The sequence below is a fragment of the Eriocheir sinensis genome, chromosome 29, assembly GCF_024679095.1.
Source record: "Eriocheir sinensis breed Jianghai 21 chromosome 29, ASM2467909v1, whole genome shotgun sequence".
In the NCBI taxonomy this organism is placed as follows: Eukaryota; Metazoa; Arthropoda; class Malacostraca; order Decapoda; family Varunidae; genus Eriocheir; species Eriocheir sinensis.
This window is the reverse complement of record NC_066537.1, coordinates 18,768,781-18,780,336: the sequence shown is the minus strand read 5'-3', so window position 1 is coordinate 18,780,336 and position 11,556 is coordinate 18,768,781. Positions and strand designations below refer to the sequence as shown.

General features: G+C 43.8%; 1 long non-coding RNA gene across 1 annotated transcript in view; it reads left to right on the top strand.

Moving 5' to 3' along the window:
* LOC127005309 (uncharacterized) overlaps positions 1-10,407 on the top strand; it is a 17,455-nt gene extending 7,048 nt beyond the window's left edge. Inside the window, exons 2-3 of the long non-coding RNA XR_007758424.1 lie at positions 6,422-6,455; positions 10,120-10,407. This is a non-coding gene — a long non-coding RNA (uncharacterized LOC127005309). The remainder of the gene's footprint in view (positions 1-6,421; positions 6,456-10,119) is intronic.
* Positions 10,408-11,556: the final 1,149 nt, after the last annotated feature.

The window sequence follows — 11,556 nt, the reverse complement described above, 5'->3', positions numbered from 1 at the left end:
GTCAGGTAGTCAGTCAGTCAGTCCGTTATTCAATTATTTAACCAGCAAATCAATTAGCTATTCATTCATTCAGTCAATCAGTCAGTCAACCAATCAGTCAGTCAACCAGTCCCTCAATCAGCCAGTCAGTCAGCCAGTCAACCAGTCAGCCACTCCCCCAGTCAGTCAGTCAGCGGGCAGGAGCAATGGTGGGTCAGGTATAAAAACCATTAAAATTTGTGGGTTGTGAAGCGATGGGACGTGAAGGAAATACTATTGTGGAAAGACAGAAAGACAGGTAGGACAGGTAGCCAGGGAGGGAGGGAGGGAGGGAGAGAGACAGGAATATACGTGTAGATAGACAGGCTGTGACAGGGAACAGGAAGAGAGACAGTGAGAGATACAGAGAGAAAAACTATATAAAAAAAGAGTTAGAGGAGGAAGCAAAACAAAAAACAAACAAACGAAAAATAAGAAAGATAAAGAAAAGAAAAGAAAAGATAGATACATTAACTTATATGCCAAAAAATAAAGTTGATAAAAAGATAAACAAAGAAAATGCAAAGAAAATAAGACTAGACTGGCAAGACATATTAGACGTAAGAAGGAATGCTAGATTGAGAGATACATACATACATACACACATACACACATACACACAGACAGACAGACACACAGGGTAGAGGCTGATAAAGACAGAGACGAAACAGACCAATTTATAGAAAGAGACAAGATAGAAAAGAAAGAAAGAAAAGAAAGAAAGAAAGAAAGAAAGGGAGGAGGAGGAAGAGGAGGACAAGTAAAAAGGAGAATTAAACTATCACGAAAACGAATGGAAAGGGAAGTGAAAAGAAACGAAAAAAACAAAACAAAAAAAAGAAAAAGAAAAAATCAGGAAAACGAAGATTGAAGGATTAAAACGAAGGAAATAACACACACACACACACACACACACACACACACACACACACACACACACACACACACACACACACACACACACATTGATCGTCAGGTTATTGGTGGGATGCCTCAAACCACTGATCACGTGACCTTTTTTTGACCTCCTCCTCCTCCTCTTCCTCATCTTCCTCCTCCTCCTCCTCCTCCTCCTTCTTCGTCTATATTTCCTCCATTTTTTCTCATTGCATATCATCCTTCTTCTTCGTCTTCTTCTTCTTCCTCTTCTTCTTCCTCCTCCTCCTCTTCTTCCTCTTCCTCCTCCTCCTCCTCCTCTCATTTACATGTTTTCCTACTTATCATTTTTTCCTTCCTTCCTTTCTTCATGTCTTCATTCTTCCACTTTCTTTCCTTCTTTTCCTTCTTCCTCCTCCTCCTCCTCCTCCTCCTCCTTCCAGCGAAATCGTAAGAGAAACGATTCCATTCCGGTTGATTCTTGGCTATTTCTCTCTCTCTCTCTCTCTCTCTCTCTCTCTCTCTCTCTCTCTCTCTCTCTCTCTCTCTCTCTCTCTCTCTCTCTCTCGCTCTCTCGCTCTCTATTGGTGTTTGTTCAGAGTATTGGAAGCCTTGAGGGACAGAATCTTCCATGTTTGTTTAGGTTAAATCTTACAAGTGGAGGAAGATGAGGAAAGGTGAGGAGAGGTGTAACTACTACTACTACTACTACTACTACTACTACTACTACTATTATTAACCATGCCATTTTTATTCTTTATTTCTCACTCGTATTCTTGTTTTCAATCTTTTTTTTTCTTTCTTACGTGTCTTCCTTTTTCCTTCTTTCTTTCCTTGCCTTTATCTTCACTTTTTTTTCCCATATTCTTTCCTTCTTTTTCTTCCCTTCTTCTTCTCATCCACCTTTCTTTCTTTCTCTTCTTTCTTTCTTTTTTCGCTTTTTTCATTAGTATTTTTTTTCATCTTTCTATATGCTACTACTACTACTACTACTACTACTACCACCACCACCACTACTACTACTACTACTACTACTACTACTACTACTACTACTACTACTACTACTACTACTACTACTACTACTACTACTACCTGTGGTTCTTTAGGCTTAGAAATACACGGAAAAAATACAACCACGAAAATCTAAAAAAAAAAACTAGATATTTCTTTTGTTTGTTCTTCCTCTCTCCTCTCCTCTTATCTTCCCCTTCTCCTCCTCTTCCTCCTCCTCCTCCTCCTCCTCCTCCTCTTGGTAGAAATTGGAACAGTGTGTATTTGTCTTTATCTAACAGTTTCCATTTGCAGTAGTAGTAGTAGTAGTAGCAGTAGTAGTAGTAGTAGTAGTAGTAGCAGTAGAAGTAGTAGTAATAGTAGTAGTAGTAGTAGTAGTAGTAGTAACAGCTGGTGGTTTCTGTCTTTTAATTATTCCCTTTGATGTGGAAATGAAGGAACGCCTGTGTTATTTATTTATTTCTCTCTCTCTCTCTCTCTCTCTCTCTCTCTCTCTCTCTCTCTCTCTCTCTCTCTCTCTCTCTCTCTCTCTCTCTCTCTCTCTCTCTCTCTCTCTCTCTCTCTCTCTCTCTCTCTCATTTTCCTGGAATTTCATATGTAATAGTGATACCTCAATGGGCGTAGATACGTTGTCTCTTTGTTATTAAATGTTGACAAGTGTTGCGTAAAGATGAAGAGGAGGAGGAGGAGGAGGAGGAGGGAAAATGTGAAGAATAGCAGATATATTTAACAATTGATAGAGAAAGGAAGAAGAAGGATGAGAAGAATGGGGGAGAAGGAGGAAAGAATAAGGAGGAGGAGGAGGAGGAAGAGGAGGAGAGAATACGAAGAAAAAAAAGGTATATTCAACAACTGAGAAGGATTTAGAAGGAGTGAAGATAGAGGAGGAGGAGGAGGAGGTGGAGGAGGAGAAGGATAACATGAAAAGGAATTGGAGGAGGAGGAGGAGGAGAAGGAGGAAAAGGAGAAGGAAGAAGAAAAAAAAGAAAATATATGGAAAGTAGAAATATTACAACTGAACGAGGAAGAAGAATGATGAAAAAGGGAGGAGGAGGAGGAGGAGGAGGAGGAGGAGGAGGAGGAGGAGGAAGAACTCGTGTGAAGTGATGTCAGAAAAAGTGTAATAATGTTATGTAATTTTCTCTTCTAAGTGACGCTAAGGTATGCAGATTAGAACCACGTCTTGCCGCTCTCCCCCGTGTGTGTGTGTGTGTGTGTGTGTGTGTGTGTGTGTGTGTGTGTGTGTGTGTGTGTGTGTGTTTCATTCTTAACAGTCTCTTCCCATTTTCCTTCATTGTAATTTTTGGATATACTTTGTCATACATGGATATTTTTTTTTTACATTCTTCGGTATTTCTTTATTTTTTAGGATAATTTTCTTGTTTTCTTGGGTAATATTTCACTTTTATTTTCATTCGTGGATAATTTTTCGCATTAATGGTTATTTGTTTTCATTCATACATATTTTATTTTTATTTTTTGTCATTCATTATTTATTCCTTCTATTTTTCTCTATTTTTGTTGTAATTTCTTTTCCTGTAGTTTCCCTTTCCTTCCCCTCTCCCTCCCTCGCTCTCCCTATCTCTCTCCCTCTCTCAACTCCCCTCCCTTTCCACCTCACTCCTTTTAGTTACTCTCTCTCTCTCTCTCTCTCTCTCTCTCTCTCTCTCTCTCTCTCTCTCTCTCTCTCTCTCTCTCTCTCTCTCTCTCTCTCTTCCCCAGCATCCATATATCCCAGATGCTCCCGCCACTTAGCTCAGTATCCCCCCTCCCCAACCTTCCTTCTCCCCTCCTCCCCCTCCCCCTCCCCCTTAATACCATATGTCACCAACTCCCCCCATTCCCCATCTCCCTTCCCCCCTTCCCCCCTTTTCATCCTTTAACCATTATCCTCCTCCCCTTCTTCTTCCTCTTCTTTCTACTCCTCTTCTTCCCCCTCCCATCTGTGCCCATGTTTCCTCCCCCCCCTCCTCTTCCTCGTCCTCTTCCTCCTCCTCCTCCTCTTCGTTGATCTTCCTCTCCCACGCAGCCGTCTCCTCCCCATCTGTGTCCCTTAATCTCCTCCTCCTCCCCTCCTCCTCCAGTCCCCTTCTCTAACCCGTCCCCTTCCCTTCCTCACTCCCCCCCCCCCCCTCACCTACCTATACTTCCCCAGCCTCCCCCAGCATCCATTCTCCTCTCCCTCCCCAGCATCTCCCCTTTCCTAGCCTTCTCCCCATCCTCTTCTCCTCCTCCTCCTCTCCTTCTTTTCCTCTTGCCCCATCCTCATCTTCTCCCTCCTAACCTTCTTCCTATCCTTCCTAGTTCTTTTTTCCTCCTTCCTCTTCCTCCTCTTCCACCACACTCTTCTTCTACTCCTCCTCCCTCCCTCCCCAATCTTTCTCTCTTTCCTTCCTTGAATCCTTACTTGATCATACCTCACGTTCTCCTCCTCCTCCTCCTCCTCTCTCCTTTTCTCTCCCTTTCCTCACCTTCCTCTCTCTTATCCTCCTCCTTGACCATACCTCACATCCTCCTCCTTCTTCCCCTTTCTTCCTTCCATCATCCCATCACCCCTCCTCTTCCCCTCTCCTCCCCTCTCCCCTTTTCTTCCTCCCTCTCTCCCCTCTTCTTACGGTCTCCCAGGACAGTCTTAACCGCAGAGTCTCCCCGCGAAGGCCTCCGTTGCGCCCAGGAATTTAATATCAAAGGTAGAAGAGGGAGAGAAAAAATAAATAGAGAGGGAATAATTCATGCGAGAGAGAGAGAGAGAGAGAGAGAGAGAGAGAGAGAGAGAGAGAGTATAGGTGATGGGTTGCTGTTGTTGTTGTTGTTGGTGGTGGTGGTGGTGGTTGTCGTGTTTTTTTTGTGGTTATTTATTTATTTTTTTTAGTAATTTTTAGGTGATTTGATAAAAAAAGAAAGTGTTTGTTGTGTATTATTGATTGATTGATTGATTGATTGTGTGTGTGTGTGTGTGTGTGTGTGTGTGTGTGTGTGTGTGTGTGTGTGTGTGTGTTCAAATCGATGCAGTGTAAGTCGATAGCTTGAGTAAGTATGCACAGCGGCACACACACACACACACACACACACACCCACACAATCACACACTCTCTCTCTCTCTCTCTCTCTCTCTCTCTCTCTCTCTCTCTCTCTCTCTCTCTCTCTCTCTCTCTCTCTCTCTCTCTCTCTCTCTCTCTCTCTCTCTCTCTCTCTCTCTCTCTCTCTCTCTCTCTCTCTCTCTCTCTCTCGACCACGACAGAAGTCCGTGGCATTATAAATATTTATGAAGAGGAGGAGGAGGAGGAGGAGGAGGAGGAGATTTTAACAAGTTCCTGTCACCATAAATAAAATAAAAGTTCCCTGTGGTGATGAGCGTTAGGCTGAGAGGAAGAATCTGTCGAGGAGGAGGAGGAGGAGGAGGAGGAGGAGGGAGAAGAAGGAGAAAAGGGGATAGAAAATAAGATATGAGGAAGGGGAGGAGGATGAGGAGGTGAGGGTGGAGGAGGAAGAGGAGGAGGAGGAGGAGGGAAGACTAATATGATGATGACGCAAAAGAAAGTAGGAATACGTGTAACAGTACCAGGAGGAGGAGGAGGAGGAGGAGGAGGAGGAGGAGGAAGACCAGGAGGACCTTCTTGCAATAAAAAAAATGTAGTGAAAATTTATGGTAATGGAGGAATAAAGTTTGTGAGAGAGAGAGAGAGAGAGAGAGAGAGAGAGAGAGAGAGAACGTGTCAGCTTAGTACTACAGAGTTTAAATTTAGCGAGATTGGGAAGATTTGGTCAAGAGAAGGAAAGGGACGAGAAGGGAAGGAAGGGAAGGGAAGGTAAGGGAAGGGAAAGGGAGGGAAAGGAGGGAAGGGAAGGGAAAGGCAGCTAGTCCAGACGGATTTTGAGTGAGAGAAATGTTTTGGGTTGAATGGAAGGGAAGGGAAGGGAAGGGAGGAGGGCGGCGATGGGTCTTGAAGAATCGTAATGAACCTGCCTCCTTACTACTACTACTACTACCACTACTACTACTATTATTACTACTACTGGCTAGGGTCACTAAAGTCTAAGGTTTCATTTTGTCAGATTTTACTACCACTGCTTCTTCTTCTTCTTCTTCTTCTTCTTCTTCTTCTTCTTCTTCTTCTTTTTTTCAAGAGGTATATAATATTAATGTCCCCCCTTCTTAAGACTTGTGTAATATAGTGATAATATTGATATACCCTTTGAGGAGGCGTGTAATTCTAATGTGATTCCCTTTGAAGTGGAAAGACTAGATTCCTAATAACCCGATTCTCTTTGAGGCGGAAAACTTCAATTTATTTTTTACGTTTTGGAATGGTGATGTATGGGAATGTACTACTACTACTACTACTACTACTACTACTACTACTGCTACTACTACTACTACTACTACTACTACTACTATTACTACTACCACCATGCCTAAATCATCAATGAATCACCTGCTCATGTTAATATTGTGTTTACGTTTATTGACACATAGAATAACTGATTAATATTTTTTCTTTCTTTATCTTTTCAGACGTCGGTGTGTACCCGTGACCTCTTCAGACCGAGTGAGTACAGCCTTAATTTTTGTGGTCTTTAAATTGGGTCTTAAGCTATGTTCTGGTTTCATGTTTTTCGTGGTTTTCTTCTTTGTTTTCTTTGCTTTCTTCTTTTATTTTTTTAGGTCTTAAATTTAGGCCTTAACCCTAGAACACAAACGCTGGAGTTTTATCCCGATGCTCGCGTGATGCCCGTGTGGAGTGCGGCCTGAAGAGCACATGCATACTAGCACCCTCAGTCCTTTGGGTGCTGAGGTCAAGCGTTATTGTGCGGAGATGTTGTCTTCCCGTTTTTTTTCCCAAAGACTGGATTCGCGTGTTTTCCTCCCGCCGTTTGCGATACAAGTGATTTTCTGTTTCGGGAGTTTTCCTCTCCTCAAAGTATGCGATCAAGCTTGTGCTGGCCAGCGATAGCCACGGTAAATATTTAGTGGGTGCCATCCCTTGCCTGGGGAAAGGGGGCACACAACCCCCGGATGGCATATAGCTGGGCCATCACTTTACCAAGGAGTTGTCGAGGCCATAGCTCCAGTCGAACAGGAATGTAACCTCTGGTAATTGGTTTACTTCTAAAGGCAAACAAGGATATCCCAAAGAAGGTGACAGAGAGGAACAGTCGCGCGGTAGGGTCAAGTGTACATTCCTCTTTACAAAGGGGATGCCACTGGTGTCATATTCCGCGAAGACTTCGAAGGCAGTGAAGAAGCTGGTGCTTCTGCTGTCTTCTATGCACACACAGCCAACCCTCGGGAACACTGGCAAGCCTGAGGTGACTGACTTACAATGCCACCAGAGGGGCGTTGACACATTCCATCACATGTGTGCACATTACTCCTGTTCAGGCAAGACCGAACGTTGGCCGCGGTGTGTGCTGTGTGGGGTGCTGAACGCAGGCTGCATGCACTCCTGGATCATCCACGGTGAGAGTGTAGCAAAGGGAGTTGGTAAACTTCCGGCAAATCCGCCGCAAGTACATGCAGGGTTGGCACGATTCCTTGTGCTGCCTTGGGCACACACCGGCTGACGTCTCCGTTCCCGTTTCGCGGTCTCTGAGGTTCGTTCACACTACAAGCAGAGCAGAGCAAAGCGGTTAGTAGCGGCATTAATTTTTAGATAGTTTTAAATGTACAGACGCTCAGTTGTTCATGTATATAGGTGAGTTTTTATTGCTGAAGCCAAAATTACAAAAACTGACCATATTGTGCATAGTTGAGGTACAATTTTTTCTTTTTTCTTTATTTAAAATGTTGGATAATTTAACTTTTCTTTCTTTAACTTCTTTTATGATACGTTTTTTGTCCTTTCTCTTTCCCTTGATGTTAATAATATATTACTTTTTCTTTAACTTGTTTTATGATACCATTTTTCTATTTCCGCTTTCTTGACAAGTTGTTTTTTTATCTTTTTTCTGTATGATACTTTTACCTATCTTACTTTCTTTTTAATACGTTTTTTCCATCTTCCTTCTTTATGGTACTTTTTTCCTACCTTATCATACTCGCTCTCTTTCTCCCTCTCTTCACTCCGCCCCTCTTCCGTCTTTCCCCAATATCGACAAAGTAATTTACGGCACATAAAGGGAAGGCGAGGGACTAATATATCTCTAAAGGGGCCGGGGAGGAACTCTTCAATTGACATGCATAATACAGACACACTTCAAATACTGCTAACGGGTGTGTGTGTTTATGCGTTCTCAATTCTTACAGTCTTCAACAGTTCCCAGTCTTCCCTTGAGGTCCTCCGTATCTATAGTGTTACGTAAGCTTTTTCTATTTCATCTATAATCCTTTTTTCCCAACCCATTTTGCCATTTTCCCGAGTTGGCGTTTTCACAGTCTTCCCGAGTTTTCAATTCTTACAGTCTTTAACAGTCACCAGTCTCCCCTTCCGTATCTATAATGTTCAATAAGCTTTTTCTGTTTCATCTATAATCCTTTTTTCCCAACCCATTTTGCCATTTTCCCGAGTTGGCATTTTCACAGTCCTCCCTAGTTCTCAATTCTTACAGTCTTCAACAGTTCCTAGTCTCCCCTTGAGGTCTTCCGTATGTGTGGTGTTACGTAAGCTTTTCCTGTTCCTTCTATAGCCCTTTATGTTTCCGCCTCTCTAATCTGCATATCCCTGATCAAACTTCTCTTTCCAGGGCGATTGTGTGGATCTGAGAGACTTGTTTATTAGGCCCCTGCGTTTGTGTTCGCCCCTCTCTCTCTCTCTCTCTCTCTCTCTCTCTCTCTCTCTCTCTCTCTCTCTCTCTCTCTCTCTCTCTCTCTCTCTCTCTCTCTCTCTCTCTCTCTCTCTCTCTCTCTCTCTCTCTCTCTCTCTCTCTCTCTCTCTCTCTCTCTCTCTCTCTCTTCTCCACTCCCTTCTTCCTTCAATCAACTTTCTTCCTTTTTCCTCAGTCTTTTTTTCAATCTTTTATTTTTTTTCACGTATCTTTCTTATCTTTTATATCTTTTATCTACTTAACTTTCTTTCTTCTTTCTTTTGTTAACTTGTCTTTCTTTTCTACTGTTATATCTTGTTTCTTGTCTACTTATGTCCACTTAATCTACTTATATATGACGTCTTTATAGCTATTCAAATTCTCTGTTTCTTTTTTCTTTCTTTTGACATTATGAAAGCCCTCACTTCCTTCCTCTCTCTCCCTCCCTCTCTCTCTACCTTCCTTCTCTCCCTCCTCTGTCTCCCTCTCTTCCTCCTCCTACCTTCCCTTCATCCCTTCTTTCCTTCCCTCCAAATCCTTCTCTATCTCCCTCTCTACCTCCGTTCCTCTCACCACGATTGCTACTCTACCCTCCTCCTCCTCCTCCTCCTCCTCCTTCTGTCACCAGTCACCGCCTAAGCCCCATCAAATGACAGAAACCCAATCTACACACGCCCAAGCCTTCCCATCACCAGGAGGAGGAGGAGGAGGAGGAGGAGGAGGAGGAGGAGGAGAAGAACTGGCTGGGTAGGTAGGAAACATTCGTAGGCCTATCCTATTAGAGAGAGAGAGAGAGAGAGAGAGAGAGAGAGAGAGAGAGAGAGAGAGAGAGAGAGAGAGAGATATGTATCCTTCCTTACCCTTATCAAAAGTCCTTTCCTATCGATCCACACACCCACACACACACACACACACACACACACACACACACACACACACACACACACACACACACACACACACACACACACACACACGTCCCTTTAAACATGGAATACAATGACAGAAAGGACGAATTATGTTGTTCCTTTATCTTCCTCCTCCTCCTCCTCCTCCTCCTCTTCGTTTCCCCTTCCAATATTCTTCTCTCTGATAAGTCTGAAGTAATGTTGATAGGGAAGGGATTGTGTGTGTGTGTGTGTGTGTGTGTGTGTGTGTGTGTGTGTAGGTTTTGTTTATCTCTATCTATGTCACCCTCTCCTCCTCCTCCTCCTCCTCCTCCTCCTCCTCCTCCTCCTCCTCCTCCTCTTGTTCCTCCTCCTCCTCCTCTTTCTTTTTGCGGGGTTAAGTTCACAGGAGCTGCCTTGTACAGACCTCCCGAGCTCTTGTAGACTCCTAACGTTCTTATGCTCTTATTTAACCTCCTCAACTTTGTCTTTCCTGCAGTATTTTCTTTATATATTTCGTAACCGGAGTTGTCTATATCAATTTCTATTTTTATGTCCACTTCTCTATCTTATCCCTCTTTAGCGTTAGACGGCAGGCGATCACAGTCATTGGCGGGGCCGGGGCCAGTGGACTGCGTTGTGAGGGACAGGACGCGCCGCCCCTCACAAGGCAGCTCCTGAGGGATGGAGGTCGCTTGAAGGTAGGGAAAGAATACATTGTTGTGACAGAATCAGCTACGTTTTGTGATCTCAGTTGATGTAGATGTGTAAGAATGCTCTACTCCGCCATTCTCGTATTGGAAAGTAAAAGAATGGAAAGAGGGGTGAAAGGAAGAAAGACAGAGGGAAGGGAGGGAATGGAGTTAAGGAGGAAAGGAGGAAAAAAGGAAGGTGAGGTATTGGAAAGTAAAAGAATGGAAGAAACGGTGAGAGGAAGAAAGATAAAGGAGGGAAGGAGGAAGGGAGGAAAAAAAGGAGAGTGGGGTAAAATAAAATAAAAACAGTAAAAGATGGATAAAAAAGTGGAAAATAGGAAGGAAGTTGAATGAAAGAGAAAGGAAAGGAATGGAGGTAAGAAAGGTAGGGAGAAAGAAAGGAGATTGAGATAATATAAAAAAAAACCCATTAAAATATATAAAAAAAGACTGGAAAATAGGAACTTGAATGAAAGAGAAAGGAAGGGAAGTTAGGTAAGAAGGGTAGGGAGGAAGGAATCGCGTCAGGGAGGGAAGGAAGGAAGGGAGGGAGGGAGAAGGGAGCTGGTTAAAGTTTTCTCATTCCTATATGAAAAAGGAAGGAAGGGAGGGAAGAGAAGACAGGAAGAAGGGACGAATCGTGTCAGGGAGGGAAGGAAGGCTGGCAGGAGGGGGAAAGGGGAGAAGGAAAAAAAAAAGGAAGGAAGAGGCAGGGAGGGAAAGAAGGGTGGCAGATTAGGGAAAGGGAGGGAGAAAAAAAAGGAAGGAAGGAAGGCAGGGAGGGAAAGAAGGGTGGCAGGAGGGGGAAGGGGGAGGGAGGAAAAAAAAGGAAGGAAGGGTGGCAGGTGAAGAAGAGAAGAAGGAAAAAGAGGAAGGATAAGGAGGACAGCAGGGAGGGGAAGGGGGGCAACAAGGTAGAGGCAGGGGGGGTAGAGGGGGCGACAGCGGCTGGGGTAGGGGGGGCAGGGGGCTGTTTTGAGTTCTTTGATTTCTCTGTCCCCCCCTTGTGGTACTCTTTAGAAAGTGGCCGAGTCCTCGAAGGTGGTTGAAAAGGAGGGAAAAAATGGCCCTTCAGAAAGTTTGGTAGGAGGAGGAGGAGGAGGAGGAGGAGGACATTGGATTGGAAGAAGGGTGACGCAATGAAAGATGAAGAATGAGAATGTGAAGAGAGGAGAAGAAGATGATTTAAAGGAGGAGGAGGAGGACATTGGATTGGAAGAAGGGTGACGCAATGAAAGATGAAGAATGGGAATTTAAAGAGAGGAGAAGGAAGATGATTTAAAGGAGGAGGAGGAGGAGGAGGAGGACATTGGATTGGAAGAAGG